Source organism: Jaculus jaculus, chromosome 5 (genome assembly GCF_020740685.1).
Source record: "Jaculus jaculus isolate mJacJac1 chromosome 5, mJacJac1.mat.Y.cur, whole genome shotgun sequence".
Classification (NCBI taxonomy): Eukaryota; Metazoa; Chordata; class Mammalia; order Rodentia; family Dipodidae; genus Jaculus; species Jaculus jaculus.
In genome coordinates, this window is record NC_059106.1 from 80,731,941 (window position 1) to 80,759,787 (window position 27,847).

Below are 27,847 nucleotides of genomic sequence, written 5' to 3' on the forward strand. Positions count from 1 at the left end.
ATGTCAAGGTAGGCCAGGAGTGGTGGCACACACCTTTAATCCCAGTACTTGGAAGGCAGAAGTAGAAGGATTGTTATGAGTTAGAGGCCACCCTGAGACTCCATAGTGAATTCCAGGTCAGCCTGGGTTAGAGTGAGACCCTACCTCGAAAAAAAAAAAAAGTCAAGGTAGGGGCTGGAGGGATGACCTGTAAAGCCAAAGGACCCAGGCTTGATTCCCCAGTATCCACGTAGGCTAGATGTGCAAGGTGGCGCATGCATCTGGAGTTCGTTAGCAGTGGCTAAAAACCCTGGCATGCCCATTCTCTCCTTCCCTCTCTCTACATAATAAAACAAATTTTAAAAAAAGTCAAGGTAGGGGTTGATAGGATGGCTCATTCAGTAGTGTGTTTGTTTTATAAGCATGAAAACCTGAGTTCAATCCCCAATACCTACATAAAAATTTCAGTCATGGCACGTCAGTCAAGGGCTGGATAGGTGGCTTAGTCGTTAAGGCACTTGCCTGTAAAGCCTAATAATGACCTGGGACCCATTCCCCAGCCACATGCACAAGGAAGCGCATGTGTTTGGAGTTTGTTTGCAGTGGCTAGATGCCCTGGCATGCTCATTTTCTCTGTCTCTCTCTCTCTCTCTCTTTCTTTTTTTTTTTGTTTGTTTTTCAAGGTACAGTTTCATTCTAGTCCAGGCTAGTCTGGAATTCACTATGTAGTCTCAGGGTGGCCTTGAACTCACAGCAATCCGCCTACCTCTGCCTCCCAAATGCTGGGCTAAAAGGCGTGTGCCACCATGCCTGTCTGTCTCTCTTCTTTCTCTCTGCTTGTAAAAAAGTTAATAAAAATAAAAAAATTCCAGTAAAAGCTGGGTGTAGTGGCACATGTCTTTAACCCCAGCACTTGGCAGGCAGAGGTAGGAGGATCACCGTGAGTTCGAGGCCACCCTGAGACTACAGGTCTCAGTGAATTCCAGGTCAGCCTGAGCTAGAGTGAAACCATACCTTGAACCCCCCCACCAAAAAAAAAAAAAAAGAGTTGGACTTGGGTTGTGTTGGTGGTATAGTGGTAAGCATAGCTGCCTTTCAAAAAGAGGTAACAAGCCGGACGTGGTGGCACATGCCTTTAATCCCAGCACTTGGGAGGCAGAGGTAGGAGGATCGCCATGAGTTTGAAGCCACTCTGAGAATACAGAGTGAATTCCAGGTCAGCTTGGGCTAGAGTGAGACGCTACCTCCAAAAACAAAAAACAAAAAACAAACAAACAACAAAAAAAAAAAACCAAAGTGGTGAAGTGTGAAGCATCTACTTTTTTGTCATTTTTGTTTTGTTTCTTTGAGAAAGGGTCTTGTAATGTAGCGCAGGCTAACCTTTAAGGCACAACAATCTTCTTGCTTTAGCTACCCGAGTGCCAGGATTGCAGCTATGAGCCACTATGTATATACAGCTTTTCCTTTTCATTTAAAAACATTCAAATCTGGGCATGGTGTTGTGCATCTTTAATCCCAGGACTCAAGAGGCAGAGGTAGGAGGATTGCTTTAAAACACACACACACACATTAAAAAAATTTTTTTTATGCCCCTGGCAATGGGCAAAGAAATACCTCATGGATGGTGGTGTTTTTATATCAGTCAGGGGCAGAACAGATGGAGGTCCTTTGTTCAGCCTAGCCTGATGTGACCAAAGCTGTTTCATGCCCAGGGCACAATCTTGCTGCTACTCTATTCTTTCTTGGATTTTGGAGGAGGAAGAATCAAGCACTAGGCAGATTGTTGAGACTCAAGGAGATATAAAAAGTGGTCATGGTATTAGATTATATGGGTGCCTCTCGTCATGCCTTCATTGGGGGCACCAATGTGCGTGCTGAAGTGCAGAAGCTACAGATGGAAGTTCCCCATATCACTGTGGGTACCCCGGGCTGGGTGTTTGATATGCTTAACCGGAGACACCTGTCTGCCAAATATGTCAAGATGTTCGTACTGGATGAAGCTGATGAAATGTTAAGCCGTGGATTCAAGGACCAGATCTATGATATATTCCAAAAGCCCAACAGCAATACCCAGGTAGTTTTGTTGTCAGCTACACTGTCTTCTGATGTGCTTGAGGTGACCAAGAAATTCACGAGACCCCACTAAGATTCTTGTAAAAAAGGAAGAGTTGACCCTAGAGGGTATCGGCCAATTTTACATCACCGTGGAAGAGAGGAGCGGCAGCTTGACACACTGCGTGACTTGTACGAGACCCTGACTATCACCCAGGCAGCGATCTTCACCGATACCCGGAGGAAGGTGGATTGGCTTACTGAGAAGATGCGCGCCGGGACTTCACGGTCTCTGCTGTGCACGGGGACATGGAGCCAAAGGAAAGCAACGTGGTCATGAGGGAGTTCCGGTCTGGCTCTAGCAGAGCGTTGATTAACACTGACCTGCTGGCCAGAGGCGTTAACGTGCAACAGGTTTCTTCTTTTTTCTTTTTTTTTTGGTTTTCAAGGTAGGGTGTCACTCTAGCCCAGGCAGACTTGGAATTCACTATGTAGTCTCAGGGTGGCCTCGAACTCACGGTGATCCTCCTACCTCTGCCTCCTGAGTACTGGGATTAAAGGCGTGTGCCACCATGCCCGGCTTGATTTGCTCTTTTGAGACAGGTTCCCACACTGTTGCCGAGGTTGGCTGGGAACTTGTGGTGATTCTTTCCTTAGCCTGAATGCTGGGATTGCAGACATATGCTAGCATGCTGGCTAAACATTTGCTTCTCTCTCTCTCTCTCTCTCTCATATATGTATATATATATATATATACACACACACATACATATATGTATATATATATATGTATATAGTATATTTTTATTTATTTATTTGCAAGGAGAGAAAGAGAAAATATATGGGTATGTCAGGGCCTCTAGCCATTATAAATGAATTCCAAATCATGTGCTACTTTGTGCATCTGGCCTTACATGAGTAGTGAGGAATCAAACCCAGGTCATTAGGCTTTGTAGGCACGTGCCTTAACCATTGAGCCATCTCCCCAGCCCTAAACATCTGCTTTTTAAGAGTTGAATGTAACTCTGTGAAGGCCAGCAACTAGAAGACACAACCAGCAGGAGATAAAGGTGCTAAAAGCTCAGGTTACTTCATACAGGCTCGGAGGCTGGGATCTTTAGAGATCTACCCCCACCCTTTCTGCTGATCAGCTAAGATAGAGTGCTCCTTAACCTTGTACCTAGGGCTTTTAGACTCACTCAACTTTTGAACAAAGTTAGTGAGAAGAAAAACTTCCTATTCCTTAGTTGGATTAATGGGCTGTGGTTTGTAGGAGTCTGTGTCCTTGGGAGAATGTTTTTAGTGGGGGAGGGAAGGTTTAAAATAAACCCGTTTTCCAAAAATAGTTGTGATTGAAAGTGTTATTATCCATAACAAATGTTAGTGCTGATGGGACAGAGGCATGCGCAATGCTTTTGTCTAACAGACAAGTGAAAGTCATATTTCACATTATCATGGGGTTTTCTGTGATTTACAGAATATTTGTGAAACATTACTTGCGGTGGCCATGATTGATATGGAGAGAACAGCTTGTGTGTGGGGAGATGTGTATTTCACAAAGACTGTTCAACATGAAATTTACAGTCCCATAAAGTGCTTCCACATCTTCGCCAGAGATCTAGTTAAAAGGACTTTACAGTCTGAAACATCCTAAAATTGATTCTAAATTAACGTTTCCTCACATGTGTTTGAGATATTGATGGGGCCCTGCTATCAGAATTTTATTAGGGAGCAATAATCTGAGGCAAGCTGAGACAGACAGACATACATACCTACCAACCTCCACTACTCCCCAGAGGACACTGGTTATGTGCTCCTAGGAAGGGCGTCCACGTAGCTTCAGGAAGGAAGATACCACGAGGTCCTGTCAGCCTCAAGAACTGGCTGGGTAAGTATAGACCAATCTAAACACAAAAATGACCAAAACCTGTCATGGAACAATGCTATCAACTATGTATTACTATAATAATATCTTTCTGATGCTGTGTCCACTTTTTTTTTTTTTTTTTTTGAGGTGGGGTCTCACTCTAGCTGAGGCTGACCTGGAATTCACTACGTAGTCTCGGGTGGCCTCAAACTCACAGCACTCCACTTACCTCTGCCTCCCAAGTGCTGGGATTAAAGGTGTGCGCCACCACACCTGGCAGCTGTGTCCACTTTTAACAGACTAGCTGGCTTCAAGAAGATGGGGATAAGGGGCTGGAGAGATGGCTTAGTGGTTAAGGTGCTTGCCTGCAAAGCCAAAGGTACCAGTTTCGATTCCCCAGGACCCACTTAAGCCAGATGCACAAGGTGGCACATGTGTCTGGAGTTTGTTTACAGTGGCTGGAGGTCCTGGTGCACCCATTCTCTCTATCTGCCTCTTTCTTTCTCTCAAATAAATAAATTTTTTAAAAAAATTAATTTTCCTTTAGAAAGGAGATGGGGATGAGTGGCTTTGTAGGCTCTATGGAGGAGGGTTGAACATTAGTTTTGTCAGGATGGATGTTTCCTAGGACCAGAACTCCAAGTGCTATCAGAGATGTACCCTGCAATACAAAATGGTAAACTCTATGCAGCCCAAATCCTCAAGGGTTCCTTGAATTTCAGCCTTCCCATCATCTCTCCTTTTCCTTTCCTTTTTTAATTTTTTTGTTTTTCAGGTAGCGTCTTGCTTTAGCCCAGGCTTACCTGTAGTCTCAGGATGGCCTCAAACTCACAGCACTCAGCTTCCTGAGTGCTGGGATTAAAGGCATGTGTCATTACGCCTGGCTATTTTCCCTTTTATTTTTTTCCTAGGTAAGGATCTCACTCTAGTCCAGGCTGACCTGGAACTCACTGCATAGTCTAAGGGTGGCCTTGAACTCACAGTGATCCTCCTACTTCTGCCTCCTGAGTGCTGGGATTAAAGGCATGTGCCAGTATGCCTGGCCTTTTTTTTTTTTTTTTATCAGTTTCCACCTTTAATTTCCAATACTGTACTTTCTTAATAAGCATACAAAATATCAAGCTTCTCTTTAGAAAAAGTGCCGTTCTTTGACATCCTTTACACAAAAACAGTCTGAGCCTGTGGCACATTAATGCAGTCGAGAGGCAAAGCATACTAACTTTACAAAGTCTACCTTCCATAACTTTTTTTTTTTTTTTTTTTTGAGGGTCTCACTCAAGCTCAGGCTGACTTGGACTTCACTACATAGTCTTAGGGTATCCTCAAACTCATGGTACTCCTCCTACCTCTGCCTCCCAAATGCTGGGATTAAAGGTGTGAGCCATCATGCCCAGCTCCCTTTTTCTTTTTTTAAAATCTTTGTTTTTGTAATATTTTATTAATTAATTTATTTGAGAGAAAGAAAGAGGCAGAGAGAGTGAGAGACAGAGAGAGAATGGGAACACCAGGGCCTCCAGCCACTGCAAACGAACTCCAGATGCATGTGTCCCCTTGTATATCTGGCTTATGTGGGTCTTGGGGAATCGAACCAGGGTCCTTTGGCTTCGCAGGCAAATGCCTTAACCGCTAAGCCATTTCCTCAGACCTCCTTTTCTTTTTTGAGATAGTATTTCACTGTGTTCACTGGGTGGCCTCAAACTCAAGATTCTCTTGCCTCAACCTTCTGAGTGCTGAGATTATAGGTGTGTGATATATGTCTTTTTTTTTTTTTTTTTGGCTTTTCAAGGTAGGGTCTCACTCTAGCCCAAGCTGACCTGGAATGCACTATGTAGTCTCAAGGTGGCCTTGAACTCATGGCAATCCTCCTCCCTCTGCCTCCCGAGTGCAGGATTAAAGGCATGCACCACCATGCCCGGTTTGCATATCTTCTTTTGAGACAGAAAAGAAAAACCAAGCAGCAGTTTTCAAGGTCACAGTGATGTGGCTCTAACATGTACTCTCTCTCTCCTACCCCCTACCCCGTGTGTGTGTGTGTGTGTGTGTGTGTGTATGAGAGAGAGAGACTCTCAGGTAGTGGAAGCATCATGTGTGTCCCAACACCCAGCTCCTAACTCTTAACTATGGAGTGAAGTTAATCAGGTCACTACGAAGTGGGAGACACAAGGGTGCAGATGACATAGCCAGGGCCCTGGATGAACGCGTAGTCCTGTGGTAACAGTGAAGAGTGGAGGAGCCCAAGATTTAATCAGACTGGGCTCAAGGGCCAGCTTGTCATTTGCCACTCAGTAAGAAATCAAAATAATTGTACTTGCCTTACACCTTGTGCCACCTTCTGGTTTCCTCCATAGAGACAGTTACTTTTAATTCTCTGGCCTTTCTCCTTCTTTAAAAAATATTCTATTTTATTTATTTATTGGAGAGAGAGAGAGAGAAAGAGAGAGAGAGAAGGGAGGGAGAGGGGGAAAGAGGCAGATGGAGAGAGAATGAGTATGCCAGGATATGCAAACCAGGTGTGATGGCACATGCCTTTAATCCCAGCACTCAGGCAGAGGGAGGCGGCTGGCCATGAGAATACATAGGGTCCTTAAAGAGGCAATTAAGGTAAAATGAGGTCATTAGGGGCATGGAGGTATCTTCATAAGAAGAGATTAGGACACAGGAATGCTGAGGGAGGACCATGGAAAACAGAGGGAAAAGATGGCCGTTTATAAGCCAAGCAGAAAGGCTCAAGGACAAGCAGTTCTGTGACACTTGGATATCAGCTCCCCAGAACCGGGGAGAATTCCTGTTGCCTAAGACACTCAGGCTGTAATATTTTGTTACAGCAGTCCCAACAAACTACTGTTATTTGATTTATCCATTGTAGCAATATTTGAGGCAGTTGAGGAATTAGCTCTTTTGTACCACACCATCCCCCCTTTCTGCTTCTCCATCCTTACAATATAATTTCCCACAATTTACAGTTAAATCAATAGTGTTTACATTATTGATCAAGTAAATAAACTCTTCAGTCAAGTAGTAAAATACTATTACTTACAACTTGGTTTTAACTGGAGTTAATCAACATCGTTTCTTTTTTTTCAGTCATATATTTATTACCTGGAGCAATATTCCCCACAAATATTCCACATGTCAATGTGATTTGGGGGGGGGGGGTGTTCACTCTAATCCAGGCTGACCTGGAATTCACTATGTAGTCTCAGGATGGCCTCAAACTCGCAGCAATCCTACCACCTCTGGGATTAAAGTCCCGAGTGCTAGGATTAAAGGTGTGCACCACCATGCCCAAGTTCATGGTGATTTTTATAAATGTTCAACCCATAACTGACCAGTCCCTAAAGAATTATGTTCTACAGACCCCTTTCTTTCTACTTCAGCTGGGATTTATTATTCACTAAGTCTGGTTCACAAATGTTGCCTAGGATTTCCTTCTGCCATTCTTCATTGTTGTAGCCCACATTTCCTTTTTAATTTTGAATTTTTATTCATTTATTTGAGGGCCACAAACAGAGAGAAAAAGAGGCAGATAGATAAAGAGAGAATGGGCGCTCCAGGGCCTCCAGCCACTGCAAACGACCTCCAGATGAATATGCCACCTTGTGCATCTGGCTTATGTGGGTCCTGGAGAATCAAGCCTCAAACCAGTATCCTTAGGCTTCACAGGCAAGCGCTTAATGGCTAAGCCATCTCTCCAGCCCTCCTTTTTAAAAAAATTGTAACTATATGTGTTTGCATGTGTGCATATATACATGTGTGTATGTAGACTGCAGGCTGATGTAAGGTTTATTTCTATTTTTAAAATATTTGTTTATTTATTTGGGAGAGAGAGAAAACAAGAGAGAGGCAGATAGAAAGGGAGAGAGCATGCTAGAGCCTCATGCCATGGCAAACGAACTTCTGATGCATGTGTCACTTGTGCACCTTACTGGGGAATCAAACTTGGGTCCTCAGGTTTTGCAGGCAAACACCTTAACCACTGAAATATCTATCCAGCCCCAAGGGTATTCCCCCAACAATGGCTCTCTATTTTACTGAAACAGAGTTTCTCAGTTGAACCCAGGGCTCATTCAGCCAATCTAAGAATGCTTGCTTTGGGGATCCTGTCTCCACCTCCTGAGCCCCGGTGTTATAGGCATTTCCATCCCTTCCTCCTTTCCCATTTTGTGTACTGATTTACCATCTAGTTTCACTGTGCAACATTCCCTCTAATAGCTTTCATTTTGTAGGTGTGTGTCCTGTAAAATCCAAAAGTACCTTTTTTGACTTCACATTGGAATAACTGGGTGTAAAACTCCATTTTACAAATAAACTTCTCAGACTAAGCCTCCCCTTTGCTTCTGCTACGCTTGATGCCATAATAATTTCTATGCCTTTGAGCCATTTCACCTCTCATGACAAACTCTTGGGTAGGGAGGGAGGTGCTGGAGAGATGGCTTAGTGGTTAAGGCGCTTGCCTGCAAAGGACCCAGGTTCAATTGCCCAGGACCCACGTAAGCCAGATGTACAAGGTGCGCATGTCTCTGGAGTTTGTTTAAAAAGAAAAAACAAAGAGTGTTAAGTAGAAGCAATATAGTACAATGGTTAGGACTGTGTATTCTAGACATGTGTAATCTCCCATTTCCTAGTAACCTCTCTAAGGTTTCAGTATCTTTACTTATAAAGAGGTGATAATAACATCTTATAAGACTCAATAAACTTGGCAGTGTACAGAAAATACTCAGTAGAAACTAACACTTGGGTTGGGGTTGTAGTTCAACTGATAAAGTGCTTGCTTAGTAGGCACGAAGCCCTGTGTTCAATCCCAGCACCCCATAAACTGTGATGTGAGTGTGATGGTGACTGTCTGTAATTCACTTAAGAGGTAGAGGCAGGAAGATCAGAAGTTCAAAGTTGGGCTGAAGAGATAGCTTAGTGGTTAAGGTGCTTGTGTGTGAAGCCTGAGGACCCATGTTCTACTATCCTAATCCCATGTAAGCCAGGCACATAAAGGTGAGGCAAGCACAAGACTGCACATGCCCACTAGGTGGCACAAACATCTGGAGTTAGATCTTAGTGGCTGAGGCCCTGGCATGCCAATTTTCTCTAAAATTAAAATAAAAGAAGTTGTTCAAAGTCATTCTAGGCTACTTCTTAGTGACTTTGAGGCCAGTCTGAGCTGCATGAGACCTTGTCTCAGAAGAGAAAGACAGAAAACAAATCTTCCTTTGATTACTTGTCCCTCAAGAATCTACATTGTCTTTTTTTTTTTTCAAGGTAGGGTCCCACTCTAGCTCAGGCTGACCTGGAATTCACTATGTAGTCTCAGGGTGGCCTTGAACTCACAGCGATCCTCCCACCTCTGCCTCCCTACTAGTGCTGGGATTAAAGGCGTGTGCCACCACGCCCAGCTTACATCTTCTTTTTTCATCTTGAAATTTCTCCATCAGGATAAAATGTAAATTCAAGGTGGCATTCAGGGCCCTTCAATACTTGGCCCCAAACAAGCCTTATTTCCAGTCCTGTCTACTCTGACCTCAATTTCTCAATCCTTCAGGTCCTTTCAGGTCCCTCTGCCTCTCAAAGCTGCTCTGCCACCAGGAATGGCCAGCTTCCTTCTTGCCCTTACTCTTTGACAAAACCCCTGGGCGCTGGTTCTGTGGCTCCACCTCTCCCACCTTCTCCTCTAACCTTCTGTTCCCCTTGAGTGTGGTTACTACTCAAGGGCAGAGGGTGGTCGTCCTTATCTCTCAGTGCTCAGGACTTGGCTTAAAACAGACTCTTTCTTTCTTTCTTTCTTTCTTTCTTTCTTTCTTTCTTCTTCTTCTTCTCTTCTTCTTTCTTTCTTCTCTCTCTCTCTCTCTCACTCTAGCTCAGGCTGACCTGCAATTCACTATTCAACTCAAGACAATCCTCCTACCTCTGCCTCCTGAGTGCTGGGATTAAAGGTGTAGACCAACATGCCGGCTTTAAAATAGATGTTTAATAAATGCCTGCTGGGTGAATGTGAGCCTTACTGGCCCTTGTTTTGATGGTTATATCTGGATGTCCGTGATATGTAGTTCCATAAAACTACCAACTTCTCGAGGCTGCCATGTGCAGAGTGGTGGAATCTCCATCCAAAAAGGCCAGTGCAAAGTCTATGGGGCGTTTTACAGCTATGACAGGAATGGCCATGTCAGCAGTGGCGTCATCTTTGGACACCAAGGACGAGGATTCAGTGCCATGAACGGTCAGTTAAATTGTAATTGGAGCGAGTTGTTCTTCTGAAAAACCATAATGTTCTTCAGTTGCAGCCAAATGGCATCCAAGAAGGGGAGAAAATTTTTTGAAATGTCAAGGAAATTATTTCCAATTTGGTGTTCACAACCAGAGACTCTAATGATCAGTGGAAATGAGAAGCAAACAAATTAGCGCTAATGGGAAATGGCTTTTGGAAAAGCGGATTGAATTTACAGTCAACCGATCATGGCATGCAGCATGCAGTGAAAGTCAGCCTCGCCAGCTTGATTATCAGAACGAGAGCTCACGCAATGCCAGGGAAAAAAGTATGGAGGCCATCATGCTTGTTGGAATCTCTGTGTAAGTGGCAGCCAATTAAAACAGGCATTATTTTACCTTGGAGAGAAAACAGTGTGAAAATTCATAGCACACGAAATTAAAATCCAGATTAGGAACCTTGGTCCAAATTGGTTTGTTTCTGGCCTTTTAACCTCACCAAAGTCTTTTGCAAGAATGACCAACCTACTTTGTCTTCTGTCCAGAATGGACTCTTCGTGTTTAATTTCCTCTCAATTTTCCAAGGTGATTAATAAACCAGGTCTTATCCATAAATCATTTCTATAGCAGCCAAATGATTCTTCACAGAAGAATCTCAAAACATCAAGATCCATGCTGATCCAAAGGTCTCTAACAAGCAAGGGAAGGTAATACCAGCACTTGAGAGACCAAGGCAGGAGGACTGTGTCCTAGTTTATATAGGTACTATTAGACCACCAGGGCTACATAGAAAACATTGTCTCAGCTGGGTGTGGTGGCACACGCCTTTAATTCCAGCACTTGGGAGGCAAAGGTAGGAGGATCAGAGGCCAGCTTGGGCTACAGAGTAAGTTCTAGGTTGGTATGGTCTAGAGTCACAAAAACGTGGCATCGTGGCACACACCTTCAATCCCAGCACTTGAGAGGCAGAGGTAGGAGGTTTGCTGTAAGTTCAAGGCCAGCCAGAGACTACATAGTGAATTCCTGGTCAGTCTGGGCTAGAGCAAAGCCCTACCTTGAAAAATCAAAAAACAAAACAAAATAACCCCAAGATGGAGAGATGGCTTAGTGGTTAAGGCACTAGCCTGTGAATCCTAAGGACCCAGGCTCAATCCCCAGCACCCACATAACAGATGCAACAATAACAACAAAAAAGACTGTACAAGATGGTATGTGTGTCTGGATTTCATTTATAGTGACTAGAGACCCTGGCATACACTCTCTCTTTCTCTCCCTCTAACTCTCTCTCTCTCAAATAAATTAAAAACAAACAAACAACAACAAACAGAAAAAACAACCAAACAGATAGGGCTGGAGAGATGGCTTAGTGGTTAAAGTGCTTGCCTGAGAAGTCTAAGCATCCAGGTTTGATTCCCCAGAATCCACATAAACCAGATGCACATGGTGGTGCATGTCTGGAGTTCATTCATTTGCAGTGACTGGAGGCCCTGGCACTCTCATTCTTTCTCTCTCACATAGACAATAAATTAAACTAAAATATAGTTGGGCACGGTGACACACGCCTTTAATCCCAGCACTTGGGAGGCAGAGGTAGGATGATTGCCATGAGTTTGAGGCTGCTCTGAGACTACATAGTGAATTCTAGACCCTCCCTCAAAAAAAAAAAAAAATCAGACTGTTAAAATGGCTTAGCGGGTAAAGCGCTTGCCTACCAAATCTAAGGACCCAGGTTTGATCTCTCTCCAGACCACACATAAGCCAGATGCACAATGCTGAAGCAAGCGCAAGGTTGCACATGCCCACTAGGTGGCACAAGTGTCAGGAGTTTGATTACAGTAGCTGAAGCCCTAGCATGCCAATTCCCTTTCTCTGTCCCTCTGTCTAAAATAAAATAAAATAAAATAAAATAAAAATCATGGGCTGGAGAGATGGCTGAGTGGTTAAAGCACTTTTCGGAGAAGCCTAAGGACCCAGGTTCAATTTCCCATTACTGCCATAAGCCAGATACACATGTTGGTGCATGCATCTGCAGTTTGTTTGCAGTGGCTAGAGACCCTGGTGCAGCCATTCAACCTCTCTCTTAAATAAATAAATAGAAATAAAAAAAACTCATCTTTAAAAAAAAAGGCCAGATGTGGTGGCATACATCTTTAATCCCAGCACTCGGGAGGCAGAGGTAGGAGGATCACTGTGAGTTCAAGGCCACCTTGGGACTACATAGTGAATTCCAGGTCAGCCTGGTCTAGAGTGAGACTATACCTTGAGAAAACAAAAACAAAAAATAAACAGAACAAAGTTAGTTCATTAATGAGCGTTAGTGCATAGCTCAGAAGCCTGGTTACCAACACCAATAGGGGATGGCAGAACCTTTAGGGGATGGAGCCTCCTGGAGGGAAACTAGGTCACTGCAGACATGCTGTTGAAGGGGACACTGGGTCTCCAGACTCTTTCCTCTTCCTGGTTCCATGAGGTAAGCAGCTTCCCTGCTACATGACCCTCTTCAGAATGGTCTGCCAAACTGCCCAAAGGCACTGGGGTCTACCAACCAACAACCGAACTCTCTGAAATCATGAAACAAAAATAAATTGTCTATTATTTTTTTTTCTGGTCCTTCCTTTCTTTTTTTTTTTTTTTGAGGAAGGGTCTCACTCGAGTCCAGGCTGACCTGGAATTCACTGTGGAGTCTCAGGGTGGCCTTGAACTCACTGTAATACTCCTACCTCTGCCTCCTGAGTGCTGGGATTAAAGGCTTGTGCCACCACGCCCGGCTTAAAATCCTTCCTTTTTTTAAAATTTTTTTTTTTTTTATTAATTTTAGAGAGAGAATTGGCATGGCAGGGCCTCAATCACTGCAATTGAACTCCAGATGCTTGGGCCACCTAGTGGCCATGTGCAACCTTGTGCTTGCCTCACCTTTGTGCGCCTGGCTTATATGAGATCTGGAGAGTTGGGCATGGGTCCTTAGGTTTCACAGGCAAGCACCTTAACTGCTAAGCCATCTCTCCAGCCCTCTTTTTACTTTACTTTTTTAAAAATTTTTATTATCATTTTCCAAGATTATACAAAAATATCCCATGGTAATTCTCTCCCTCCCCCCCCCCACACATTTTCCCCTTTGAAATTCTATTCTCCATCAGATTACCTCCCCATCTTCTTTCTTTATTTGTTTGTTCTTTTGAAGTAGGGTCTCCCTCTAGCCCAGACTCACCTGGAATTCACTATGGAGTCTCAGGGTGGCCTCAAACTCAAAGCAATCCTCCTATCTCTGACTCCCAAGTGCTGGGATTAAAGGTGTGCACCACCACACCCAGCTACCTGTTTCTCTTCTTTTCTTTTTGGTTTGTTGAGGTAGGGTCTCACTCTAGCCAAGCCTGGCTTGAAACTCACTATGTAGTCTCAGGGTGGTCTTGAACTCACGACAATCCTCCTACCTCTTTCTACCAAGTGCTGGTATTAAAGGCACGTGCTACCATGCCCATATGATTTTTAAAAAATATATCTTATTTATTTATTTGAGAGAGAGAGAGATAGAGAATGGGCCTGCCAGGGTCTCTAGCCACTGCAAACAAATTCCAGACACATGCACCCCCTTGTGTATCTGGCTTATGTGGGTCCTGGGGAATTGAACCAAGATCCTTCAGTTTTGCCAGAAAATGCCTTAATCACTAAGCCATCTCTCCAGCTCAGTGTTTTTTTTTTTTTTTTTTTTTTAAATGGTCTTAACCCAGACTGACCCAAAACTCACTCTGTAGCCTGCGCTGGCTTTGAACTCACATCAATCTGGCCTCCTGTGTGTTTTGGTTGCAGGTGTGAGTCACCATGCCTGGCTTAACCTTCCCTTTCTTATATATATTTTTTGTTCAATTTTTATTTATTTATTTGAGAGTGACAGACAGAGAGAAAGACAGATAGAGGGAGAGAGAGAGAATGGGCGTGCCAGGGCTTCCAGCCTCTGCAAACGAACTCCAAACGCGTGCGCCCCCTTGTGCATCTGGCTAACGTGGGACCTGGGGAACCGAGCCTCGAACCAGGGTCCTTAGGCTTCACAGGCAAGCGCTTAACCGCTAAGCCATCTCTCCAGCCCATTAACCTTCCCTTTTATATGCTTTTATTTATTTATTTGCAAGGTTACACATTGGGGGTGACAGAGAGGGAGGGACGGAGGGAGGGAGGGAAAAAGAGAGAGAGAGAAAGAGAGAGGGAGGGAGAGAGGGAGGGAAAGAGGGAGAGAATGAGAACTGGCATAACAGGGCCTCTTGCCACTAAGAATGAACTCCAGGCGCATGTGTGACTTTGTGCACCTGGCTTTACATGGGTACTGGGGCAAACCCAGGCCATCAGGCCTTGTAAGCAAGCACTTTTAACCACTGAATCATCTCTCTAGCCCATCCTTCCCTTTCTTTTTCTTGCTTTATTTATTTATTTATTTTTATCTTTTCACAATATTTATTAACATTTTCCATGATTATAAAAATTATCCCATGGTAATACCCTCCTCCCCCCGCACTTTCCCCTTTGAAATTCCATTCTCCATCATATTACCTCCCCATCTCAATCATTCTACTTACATATATACAATATCAACATATTAAGTACACCCCTCCCTTCCTTTCTCTTCCCTTTATACCTCCTTTTTAACTTACTGGCCTCTGCTACTAAGTATTTTCCTTCTCACGCAGAAGCCCAATCATCTGTAGCTAGGACCCACATATGAAAGAGAACATGTGGCGCTTGGCTTTCTAGGCCTGGGTTACCTCACTTAGAATAATCCTTTCCATATCCATCCATCTTCCTGCAAATTTCATAACTTCATTTTTCTTTACCACTGAGTAGAACTCCATTGTATAAATGTGCCACATCTTCATTATCCACTCATCAGTTGAGGGACATCTAGGCTGGTTCCATTTCCCAGCTATTATATATTGAGCAGCAATAAACATGGTTGAGCACGTATTTCTAAGGAAATGAGATATAGGATATAGGATATATGCCTAGGAGTGCTATAGCTGCGTCATATGGTAGATCAATCTTTAACTGTTTTAGGAACCTCCACACTGATTTCCACAATGGCTGGACCAGATTGCATTCCCACCAGCAGTGTAGAAGGGTTCCTCTTTTTCCACATCCCTGCCAACATTTATGATCATTTGTTTTCATGATGGTAGCCAATCTGACAGGAGTGAGATGGAACCTCAATGTATTTTTTTAAATTTTTTGTTTATTTTTATTTATTTATTTGACAGTGACAGACAGAGAAAGAAAGAGGCAGAGAGAGAGAGAAAGAGAGAGAGAGAGAGAGAGAGAGAGAGAGAGAGAGAGAGAGGGAGGGAGAGAATGGGCATGGCAGGGCTTCCAGCCACTGCAAACGAACTCCAGACACGTGCACCCCCTTGTGTATCTGGCTAATGTGGGTCCTGGGGAACTGAGCCTCGAACCAGGGTCCTTAGGCTTCACAGGCAAGCGCTTAACCCCTAAGCCATCTCTCTAGCCCGCAATGTAGTTTTAATCTGCATTTCCCTGATGACTAGTGATGTAGAACAGTTTTTTAGATGCTTATATGCCATTCTTATTTCTTCCTTTGAGAATGCTCTATTTAGCTCCATAGCCCATTTTTTGATTGGCTTATTTGATTCCTTATTAACTTTTTGAGTTCTTTGTATATCCTAGATATTAATCCTCTATCAGATATATAGCTGGTGAAGATTTTTTCCCATTCTGTAAGTTGCCTCTTTGCTTTATTCACTGTGCCCTTTGCGGTGCAAAATCTTTGTAATTTCATGAGGTCCCAGTGATTAATCTGTGGTTTTATTGTCTGAGCAACTGGGGTTGTATTCAGAAAGTCTTTGCCAAGACCAATATGTTGAAAGGTTTCCCCTGCTTTTTCCTCTAGCAGTTTCAGAGTTTCAGGTCTGACATTAAGGTCTTTTATCCATTTGGATTTAATTCTTGTGCATGGAGAAAGAGAAGAATCTATTTTCATCCTTGTACAGATATGTATCCAGTTTTCCCAACACAATTTGCCGAAGAGGCTGTCCTTTCTCCAATGAGTGTTTTTGACATTTTTATCGAATATCAGGTGGCTATAGCTACCTGGACTTACATCTGGGTCCTCTATTCTGTTCCACTGATCTACATGTCTGTTTTTGTGCCAGTGCCATGCTGTTTTTGTTACTATGGCTCTGTAGTATAGGTTAAAATCAGGTATGGTGGGCTGGAGAGATGGCTTAGTGGTTAGTGCTTGCCTGTGAAGCCTAAGGACCCCAGTTCGAGGCTCGGTTCTCCAGGTCCCATGTTAGCCAGATGCACAAGGGGGCGCACGCGTCTGGAGTTCGTTTGCAGAGGCTGGAAGCCCTGGTGCGCCCATTCTCTCTCCCTCCCTCTATCTGTCTTTCTCTCTGTGTCTGTCGCTCTCAAATAAATAAATAAATAATTTAAAAAAAAATCAGGTATGGTGATACCATCAGCCTTATTTTTGTTGCTCAGTATTATTTTAGATATTTGAGGTTTTTTGTGATTCCAAATGAATTTTTGGATTGTTTTTTTCTATTTCTATGAAGAATGCTTTTGGGATTTTGATAGGGATTGCATTAAATGTGTAGATTGCTTTTGGTAAGATTGCCATTTTCACAATATTGATTCTTCCAATCCAGGAACAAGGGATGTTTTTCCACTTTCTAGTGTCTTCTGCAATTTCTTGCTTGAGAGTTTTAAAGTTCTCATTGTAGAGATTCTTTACTTCCTTCATTAGATTTATTCCAAGATACTTTATTTTTTTTTTGATGCAATTGTGAATGGGAGTGATTCTCTGATTTCATCTTCTGTGTGTTTGTTGTTAGCATATATGAAGGCTACTGATTTCTGTGTATTTATTTTGTATCCTGCTACATGGCTGTAGGTTTTGATCAGCTCTAATAGTTTGCTGGTAGTCTTTAGGGTCCTTTATGTATAGAATCATGTCATCTGCAAATGATAACTTGATCTCTTCCTTTCCTATTTGTATCTCTTTTATGTGTGTCTCTTGCCTTACTGCTACGGCTAAGACTTCCAGAACTATATTAAATAAAAGTGGGGATAGTGGAACCCTTGTCTTGTTCCTGATTTTATTGGAAAAGCTTCCAGTTTTTCCCCATTTAGTAATATGTTGGCTGTAGGCTTGTCATAAATAGCTTTTATTATATTGAGATATGTCTTCTATTCCCAGTCTCTGTAGGGAACGTTGGATTTTTTAAAATATTTTTTGTTCATTATTTATTTATTTATTTATTTGAGAGTGACAGACACAGAGAGAAAGACAGATAGAGGGAGAGAGAGAGAATGGGTGAGCCAGGGCTTCCAGCCACTGCAAACGAACTCCAGATGCGCGCGCCCCCTTGTGCATCTGGCTAACGTGGGACCTGGGGAACCGAGCCTTGAACCAGGTGTCCTTAGGCTTCACAGGCAAGCGCTTAACCACTAAGCCATCTCTCCAGCCCCAGGAACGTTGGATTTTGTCAAATGCTTTCTCTGCATCTAATGAGATGATCATGTGATATTTGTCCTTCAACCCATTTATATAATGTATTACATTTATAGGTTTGCATATATTGAGCCATCCCTGCATCTCTGGGATAAAGCCTACTTGGTCAGGGTGAATGATCTCTCTGATATATTCTTGTATTCTGTTTGCCAATATTTTGTTGAGAATTTTTGCATCTATGTTCATGAGGGAGATTTGTCTGTAATTTTCTTTTTTTGTTCTATCTTTGCCTTGTTTTGGTATCAGGGTGATGCTGGCTTCATAGAAGGAATCTGGTAGAATTCCTTCTTTTTCTATTTCCTGGAAAAGCTTAAGAAGCAATGGTGTTAGCTCTTCCTTGAAGGTCTGGTAAAATTCAGCAGTGAATCCATCTGGGCCTGGGCTTTTTTTAGTTGGGAGATTATTGATAACTGTTCGGATCTCCATGCTTGTTATAGGTCTATTTAAGTGATTAATCTCATCTTGATTTAATTTAGGTAGGTCATATAAATCAAGGAAATCATACATTTCTTTCAGATTTTCATACTTTGTGGAGTATATGCTTTTATAGTATGTCCCTATGATTTTTTGAATTTCTCTGAAATCTTTTGTGATGGTACCTTTTTCATCTCTAACTTTATTAATTTGTGTCTCTTCTCTCTTTCTTTTGGTCAGATTTGCTAAGGGATTATCAATCTTGTTTATCCTTTCAAATAACCAACTCTTTGTTTCATTAATTTTTTGGTTTTTTTTTTGTTTCTATTTCATTAATTTCTGCCCTAATCTTTATTATTTCTTCCTGTCTACTAATTTTTGGTTTGCCTTGTTCTTCTTTTTCCAAGGCTTTAAGGTGAAGCATTAGGTCGTTTACTTGCGACCTTTCTAATTTCTTAATATAGGCACTTAAAGCTATAAATTTACCTCTTAGAACTGCCTTCATTGTGTCCCAGAGCTTTTGGTATGTTGTGTTCTCACTATCATTTGACTCTATATATTTTTTTTATTTCCTTCTTGATTTCTTCATTGACCCATTCATCATTTAGTAGTGTATTGTTTAGTTTCCATGATTGTGTGTATACTCTATAGCCTTTCTTGCTATTGATTTGTAGTTTAATTCCATTGTGGTCAGATAGAATGCAAGGAATTATTTCAATTTTCCTGAATTTGTTAAGATTTGCTTTGTGTCCTAATATATGGTCTATTTTAGAGAATGTTCCATGTGCTGCTGAAAAGAATGTACATTCTGCAACATTTGGATGAAATGTCCTGCATATATCTGTTAGGTCCATTCTTTCTATGACCTCATTTAGTCTAGATGCCTCTCTATTTATTTTTTCCTGAGATGACCTGTCAATTGATGAGAGTGGGGTGTTAAAGTCACCCACTACCACTGTGTTTGGTGTTATCTGCGACCTTAGTTCTAATAGTGTTTGTTTGATGAATTTGGGAGCCCCCATGTTAGGTGTATATATGTTTAGGATTATAATGTCCTCCTGTTGGAGTGTGCCCTTAATCAATATAAGGTGTCCATCCTTATCTTTCTTGACTAATGTTGGACTGAAGTCTAACTTGTCAGATATTAGGATAGCAACCCCTGCTTGTTTTCTAGGCCCATTTACTTGAAACACCATTTTCCAACCTTTCACCCTAAGATAATGCCTATCCTTTGTAGAAAGGTGAGTTTCTTGTAGACAACAAATTGAAGGATCCTGCTTTTTAACCCAGTCTGCAAACCTATGTCTTTTGGTTGGGGCATTGAGGCCGTTGATATTAAGAGATATTATTGAAAGGTGTGTATTTATGTTTGCCATTTTTTTGTGGTCCCGGTTCGACCTTTGCTCTCTTGTGTTAACTAGTATTGGAGTATTGCTTGTTTTTGCTAGGTTCCTTATACATGTGCTCTTCCTTTTCTTCAGCATGGAGGATTCTTTCAAGTATTTTCTGTAGAGCTGGTTTTGTCTTCAAATACTCCTTTATCCTGCTTTTTTCATGGAATGCCCTTATTTCTCCGTGTATTTGAATGGATAGCTTTGCAGGATAAAGTAACCTTGGTTGACAGATCTTTCAGAACTTGAAATACATCACTCCAAGCCCTTCTGGTTTTTAAAGTTTGTGTTGAATAATCTGCTGTAATCCTGATGGGTTTGCTTTTGTAGGTAACTTGATTTTTCTAATTGCTTTCAATATTTTTTCTTCGGTTTGTGTGTTTGGTAGTTTGATTGTAATATGGCGAGGAGAGGTTTTGTCTGGCTGGGGTTCTAAAGGCTTCCTGTATCTGCATTGGCACCTCTTTCCCAATTTGTGGGAAGTTTTCTTCTATGATTTTTTTGAAGATGCCTACTATGCCTTTGGAGTGAAATTCTTCTCCTTCTAATATGCCCCCTGAATTCTTATATTTGATCTTTTCATAGTGTCCCAAATATCTTGAAATTCCCATTCATACTTTTCTATTAGTTTGTCTTTCTCTTTGTTGGACTGTATTAGATCTGCCACCTGGTCTTCTAGCTTAGATATTCTGTCCTCTCCTTCATCCATTCTACTGGTGAGATTTTCTACAGAGTTTTTTAATTTCATTGACTGTGTTCTTCATTGCTAGTAATTCTGCCTGGTTTTTCTTTATTATATCTATTTCCTTATTTATGTCTTGTATTGCCCTCCTTATTTCATTAAATTGGTGCCCTGCATTTCTTTGATTCCTTTGATTTCCTCTTTGACTCCTTTGATTTGTTCTTTGACTTCTTTGAACATATTTACAATCATTCTTTTGAAATCTTTCTCAGGCATTTCCTCTAACTCCTTCTCACTGAAGGTCATTTCTGATGCATTAATACTTTTAGACGGATTTATATTGTTTTGCTTTTTAGTGTTTCTTGTGTTATAATGTACATATTTTTGCATCTTGGATTAAGTTAATGATTGGATTTTCTAGCTAGCTGCATATTCTTAGCTGTATCAATTGATCTGATGTTATGTATCTTCAGGGTAGGAGCTTAAGGTGTTAGGTGTGGCTCTTAAGACTCTCAAAGTATCTACAAAGGTTTTTCTAGGGGTTGAGCTTGCCTGCTAAGGGAGTATTCAAGTAGGCTGAGTGGAATAAAATACAGGTAGATACTAAAATTTACCTAAACACTGTATACATTCAATCAAAAACAGCACCAAGTATTTATGTAAGAGTAGGTTTTATAACAACCAGATCCTCTATCAACAAAGAGGTTAAGATTTCTGGTCCGTTGAGGCATCTGAGTCAGCTTGTGACCAAGTGAGACCCTTGTCTGGTGCAATCCCAGTTACCTTTTTGGATGAATTTGGTCTCAGTTAAGTTGCTGGCTGGGTCATTGGGCCACTGTTCTGATTTCTGGAGCTGGGCACTGGCCTTTCCTGTGGGACAAACCGAGCCTGGCAACTGTGGCCCTGCAGATAGGCATCCCTGCTGCTGGAACTGCTACTTTTTTTTTTTTTAGTATTTTTTTGTTCATTTTTTATTTTAGTTATTTGAGAGCGACAGACATAGAGAGAAAGACAAATAGAGGGAGAGAGAGAGAATGGGCGCGCCAGGGCTTCCAGCCTCTGCAAACGAACTCCAGACGCATGCGCCCCCTTGTGCATCTGGCTAACGTGGGACCTGGGGAACCGAGCCTCGAACCGTGGTCCTTAGGCTTCACAGGCAAGCACTTAACCGCTAAGCCATCTCTCCAGCCCTGGAACTGCTACTGTTGCTGCTGCTGAAGCCGCTGCTGCTGGATCCATTGCTAATGCTGCTAAAGCTGCCATTGCTGGATCCACTGCTGCTGCTGTTGCTGTTGTAGCTGCCACTGCTGGATCCCCTGCTGCTGCCTCTGAAGCTGCTGTTGTAACCTCTGCTGCTGCTGAAGCTGCTTGCTGGATCTGCCTTTGCTGGGGCCACTGTTGCCGGTGCTGGAGCTGCTGTTGTTGCTGCTGGACTCTGCTCCTGCTTGGGTCCTGCTGTTGGCTCAAGTTGGTGTGGCCGGGTCCCAGGACCACTACTCTGTTCGCTGGCGGTGGGGGAGGGGAGGGAGCTGATGCTGCTCTAGTTCTCTCGCTGTTATACGTGTTCTTCTACCTAGTGATCTGCTCCTCCGTTGTTCACTGCCGCTCTCCCTTCACGTTTCTTGAGTTGCGGAGAGCTCCGGTGTGAGTGGAAGCTCCCCTCACCTGGCTTTTCCTGTGGCTGGAGCTGAGCCTGGTGGCTTTCTGGTGCTCTGCTGCGGCCACGGTCGGCGGATCTGCCGGGGCCACTTTTGCCGGCCTGTGCGGGCTCTGGATGCTCTGGATCTCTTCTACTTCTCTGCTGCTGTTCCAATTTCTTAAACTCGCTTTTTAGTAAAAGTGTGTATTTTGCTGAATTTTTTGGTCCTTTTACCCCCCTAGGCTGCTTTGGCGTGGTGCCTACGCCGCTATCTTAACTGGAAGTCCATCCTTCCCTTTTTATACAGTTGATTATCTCAGGTATTTGTTACAGCAATAGAAAGCTAACTTAGATATTCCTTTTTTTTTTTTTTTTTTTTGGTTTTTTCGAGGTAGGGTCTCACTTTAGCTCAGGCTGACATGGAATTCTCTATGTAGTCTCAGGGTGGCCTCTAACTTATGGTGATCCTCCTACCTCTGCCTCTCGAGTGCTGGGATTAAAGGTATGTGCCACCACACCCGGCTAAATATTCTTTCTATATTCTTTTTCTTATGTTTTTTTTTGGGGGGGGCAGGTTTCGAGGTAGGGTCTCACTCTTCTATATACTTTTTCTACTAATTTTTTTTTTTTAGGTATGTCTTGCTATATCATCTAGGATGGCCTTGAATTCACTGCGTAGCTCAGGCTGGCTTTGAATGTATGCTCCTTCTGTGTTAGTTTGGATGTAAAATGTTGGGCTGGAGCAATGGTTTAGTGGTTAAGGCACTTTCCTGAAAAGCTAAAGGACCCAGGTTCAAATCCCCAGGACCCACATAAACCAGAAGCACAAGTGGGCACAAGCATCTGGAGTTTGTTTGCAGTTACTGGAGGCCCTGGCATGCCCATCCTCTCTCTCCCCCTAATGCCCTATTTTTCTCTCTCTCAAATAAATAAAAAGAAATAAAATATTTTTAAATGTCCCCCATAGCCTCAAGTGTTATAATATAATTAATATATAACATATAAATATAATTAAGTCTCTTGGGCTGGAGATATGGTTTAGTGGTTAAGTGGTTAAGGTACTTGCCTGAGAAGGCTAACAACCCAGGTTTGATTCCCCAGTACCCACTAAATCCAGATGCACATGGTGGCACATGCATCTGGAGTTCGTTTGCAGTGGCTAGAGGCCTCGGTGTGCCCATTCTCTCTCTCCCTAACAAATAAATAAATTATTTTGTAATTAAGCTCCCCACTTGATCCCTAGCTGTTGAAGCCTTGCTGGAAGAGGTGTGTCACTGGGGACAGGCCTTGAGGTTTATTGATCTAGCCCATTCGGTATTGAGTTAGAGCACTTTGCTGCTGTGACAAGATGTGACACCCCAGTTGCCTGCTCTGCCATGCTTTCCTCTGCCATGATGAAAGTTCTCCCTAAAACTATAAGCACAAATAAACCCTTTTAGTCCATCAGGTGCTGCTGTCCCACCAATTGGAAGGCAAGTGCAGCAACATCCTGCCTCCACCTCCTGAGTACTGAGATTTCAGACTTCGCCAGCACACCTGGTTTATGCAGTAGCAGGGATTCAAACTGAGAGCTTTGTACTAAGTACTGTATCCACCAAGCTGTATCCCTAGCCCTGTTTTATTTATTTATTTTGTTCGTTTTGTTTTATTTTTTCAAGGTAGGGTGTCACTCTAGCTCAGGCTGACCTGTATCTATGTAGTCTCCAGCTGGCCTCAAACTCAAGATGATTCTCCTACCTCCCCCTCCCAAGTGCTGGGATTAAAGGTATGCACCACCATGCCTGGTTAAGTGGCCAGTTAGTGACTAAACTTTTTTTAAAAGTGTTATATATATTTTTTTAGTTTTAGTTTTTTGAGGTAGGGTTTCATTCTAGTGCAGGCTAACCTGGAATTCATTATGTAGTCTTGGGTAATTATTATATTTATTGAGGGAAATACAAAGCCAATGAAAGGCACCCACATGGCTAAAGATCCCATGTGGAGGGCCTGGAAAAAAAGTATGGGAAGAAAAGAGAAAAGAAAGTTCAAGGAGCTCTTGCCATGTGGGGAGCTGGAGAGGAAAAAGCTGCTTGTAGCTGGGGATGGTGGTGCGCACCTTTAATCCCAGCACTCAGGAGGCAGAGTTAGGATGATAGCAGAATGTTTCAGTCAACCCTGACACTCCATAGTGAATTCGAGGTCAGTCTGGGCTAGAGTGAGACCCTACCTCGACAAACCAAAAAAAAAAAAAGAAGAAGAAAAGAAAAAGGAGCTCATGGGGAGAGACTGGCTAGGAGGCCCTCCCTGACAGCCCAGGCCTAGCAGAAGGAAAACTTACCCATAGCTGGAAGTTTCCAAGTGTGACCAAACTTCTTAAAAAATATTTTATTTCTTAGGCATGGTGGTGCATGCCTTTAATCCCAGCACTTGGGAGGCAGAGGTAGGAGGATCGCTGTGAGTTTAAGGCCATCCTGAGACTACATAGTGAATTCCAGGTCAGCCTGAGCTAGAGTGAAACCCAATCTCAAAAAAAAAAAAAAAGGCAGATAGAAAGAGAATGAGTGCTCAAGAGCCTCCAGACATTGCAAATGAACTCAAGATGCATGCACCACTTTATGCATCTGGCTTTACAGTAGGTACTGAGGAACTGACCTGTATCCTTTGGCTTTGCAGGTAAGTGCCTTAATTGCTAAGGCACATCTCCATCCTCAAACTTTTTTTTTTTTTTTGGTATTTCGAGGTAGAGTCTTGCTCTAGCCCAGGCTGACCTGGAATTCACTATGTAGTCTCAGGCTGGCCTTGAACTCATAGCGATCTTCTTACCTCTGCCTCCCAAGTCCTGGGATTAAAGGTGTGCACCACCATGCTCAGTTTTGGCCAAATTTTTTCTTCTTTTTTTTTTTTTTGGCCAAACTTCTTAAAAGTGTTTTCTTCATGCTGGAAAGATGGCTTAGTGGTTAAGGCATTTTCCTTATGAAACCCAAGGACCCAGGTTCAATTTCCCAGTACCCACATAAGCCAGGTGAACAGCGTGGCACATGCATCTGGAATTTGCTTGCAGTGGGTGGATGCCCGGCACACCCATTCTCTCTCTCTATCTATCCTCTCTCTCTTCCTCTCTCAAAATGGACAATAAAAATTTAAAAGAATTAAAGTGCTTTTTCATCTTCCCATTTATTCCTTTGTTTTTTTCTTTTTTCCCCGAGGGAGGATCTCACTTTAGCTCAGGCAGATCTGGAATTCACTATGTAGTCCCAGGGTGGTCTCAAACTCAGGATGATACTTCTATCTCTGCCTTCCAAGTGCTGGGATTATAGGCCATGTGCCACCATGCCTATTTGTTTGAAAGCAGAGAAAGAGGAGAGAGTGTGAGAGAATATGCATGAATCAATATGGGTGCGCCAGAACCTCCAGCCACTGCAAACTCCAGATGCACGTGCCACTTTGTGCATCTGGCTTTACATGGATACTCAGGAAGTGAACCCCATACTGTAAGCACCTCAACTGCTGAATCATCTCTCCTGCCCCAACTTTCCTTTCTTTTCTGGTTTTGTTTTGCCTTTTTAAGGTAGGGTCTCGCTCTAGCCCAGGCTGACCAGGAATTCACTCTATATCTCAGGGTGACCTCAAACTCACAGCGATCCTCCTACCTCTACCTCCCAAGTGCTGGGATTAAAGGTGTGTGCCACCATGTCCGACTTTCCTAACTTTCCTTTCTTTAAGCTTCTCCCACGAGTCCTTTTAGCTCTGTATCAAAAGAAGTCATTCAAGGCTCAGCTCAACAACCATCCCTTTGCCATAATTATATCTTTTCTCAAATTATGCACTCCCCAAATGCTTACTCTTTTGTAGTACTTTTCCTTTGCATAGGATTAGAGTTGTTGAGGCATGGTTCTTCTCCCACTCTGATTAAGATTTAGAGAAGTTGGTAGCCAGGCGTGGTGGCGCATGCCTTTAATCCCAGCACTTGGGGAAACAGGTAGGAGGATCACCATGACTTCAAGGCCACCCTGAGACTACAGAGTGATTTCCAGGTCAGCCTGAGTTAGAGTGAGACCCTACCTCGAAAAACAAACCAAACCAAAACAAAACAACAACAAAAAAAAAGATTTAGAGAAGTCGGGCTGGAGAGATCACTTAGCAGTTAAGGCACATGCTTATGAAGCCTAAGGACCCAGGTTCAATTCTCCAGGTCCTACGTAAACCAGATGCACAAGATGGCACATGCATCTAGAGTTTGCAGTGGCTAGAGGCCCTGGCGTGCCCATTCTCACATACACACCCTCTCTTTTTCTCTGTCTCTAACAAATAAATAAATAAATAAAAATAAATAAAATCTTTAAAAAAAGATTTATAGAAGTCAGGAGCTGGGAATATGGTTCACTGGCTAAAGGCAATTGTGTGCAAAGCCTGCCGGCCTTGGGGTTCAGTTCCCAAGCTGCTCATGTTAGTAGGATTCAAAAAGTGGTAGAAGTGGCCGGACGTGGTGGCGCACGCCTTTAATCCCAGCACTGGGGAGGCAAAGGTATAGGAGGATTGCGGTGAGTTCGAGGCTGCCCTGAGACTACAGAGTGAATTCCAGGTCAGCCTGGACTAGAGTGAAGCTCTACATTGGGGAAAAAATAAAAAAATTTTTAAAAAATTAAAAAAAAAAAAGCCGGGCATGGTGGTGCACGCCTTTAATCCCAGCACCCGGGAGGCAGAGGTAGGAGGATCACTGTGAGTTTGAGGCCACCCTGAGACTATGCAGTTAAATCCAGGTCAGCCTGAGACAGAGTGAGACCCTACCTTGAAAAAAAAAAATGGTAGAAGTGCCTGTGTTTCTATTTGTCCAGAGGCAGGAGGCCCAAATAAGTAATAACAACTATTTTGTTTTTGTTTTAAGGCAGGTTTTCACTTTAGTGTGTGCTGACCTGGAACTCTGTAGCTCCAGACTGGCTTCAAACTCTTAGAGATCCTTCTACCTCAGCCTCCAAAGTGTTGGGATTAAAGACATGAACCACCACATCCAGCTAATAATAAAAATTAAAAGAAAATATTAATAAAAGTCAGGTCCAAAAGCTTGATTCTCACCAGAGTCAAGGAACTATAGTTAGTCCAGTCTGGTAATAATAGGTGCTCCATAAATGTTAAATGTGTGGATAAATGCGAGAAGGCTGTAGTCCCTAGCTCTTCAAGAACAAGTCATCAGGGTCTGGAAAGATGGCTCAGCAGTTAAAATGCTTGCTTGCAAAGCCTAAGGCCTCAGGTTCAATTCCCCAGGACCCACCTAAATCCAGATGCACAAGGTGGCCTGAGCCTGGAGGCCCTGGCTGGACATTCTCTCTGTGTTTCTTAAATAAATAAGATAAGATAAAATAAATAAAAATAAATATATAAATATGTATATGAAAGGTCATCAACTGAAGATCGCACCCCATTCAATAAACAAATAAGATAAAATAACATAAAGATATAGATATATACATATATTCAGAAGCCTGGTGTGGAGGCGCACACCTTTAATCCCAGCTCTGGGTTGGCAGAGGTAGGATGATCGCCGTGAGTTCGAGGCCACTCTGAGAATACAGAGTGAATTCCAGGTCAGCATGGGCTAGAGTGAGACCCTACCTCAAAAACCAAAACAAGCAAACAAACAAACAAAACATGTCATCAACTGAAGATCGCTTCCCATCCAGCAAGCCCACCAGACATGCCTCGACGTCACTGGGTGGAGGATGTAAATGTTTTTCTACCTTCAGCTCTCGGAGCTGCGGCTGGAAGGGGACGGTTGACGCAGACTCTGCCAGTCCAAGGACACTCACTGAATAAGACAGGAGGAAAGCCGAAGAGACCCTCAACTTCCTCCGAGTACTGTAACTGTCCAGGTGCCTCTTACCTTCACTGGAGGGCGGGGACTCTCTCTGAGCGGCACCACAGCTGACCAATACTTGACTCAGGTCAAGAGAGTCAGCCAATGGCTGGTGGCAGAAGACCAGAAGGGGCGGGGCATGGTTGCTGGGGCCGCGTTAGCGAAGTGCTGCGCGAGGCTCCGAGAGACTCGGTGGTTGCTAAGGCGGGGGGAGGTCACAGAGCGCCGCTCAGGGATTGGACAGTTTCGGGCAGGGGGCGGGGAGTGGGCGGAGCCCCGGAG

The 27,847-nt window shown here is 43.1% G+C and overlaps 1 protein-coding gene and 2 pseudogenes across 1 annotated transcript in view; 2 read left to right on the forward strand and 1 right to left on the reverse strand.

Annotated features, from left to right (window-relative positions):
• Armh1 (armadillo like helical domain containing 1) overlaps positions 1-3,846 on the reverse strand; it is a 42,579-nt gene extending 38,733 nt beyond the window's left edge. Inside the window, exon 1 of the mRNA XM_012951672.2 lies at positions 3,812-3,846. The gene's annotated coding sequence lies outside the window, so the exon portion shown is untranslated. The remainder of the gene's footprint in view (positions 1-3,811) is intronic.
• On the forward strand, positions 1-27,488 carry LOC101615508 (annotated as a pseudogene).
• On the forward strand, positions 1,567-1,700 carry LOC123461355 (annotated as a pseudogene).
• Positions 27,489-27,847: the final 359 nt, after the last annotated feature.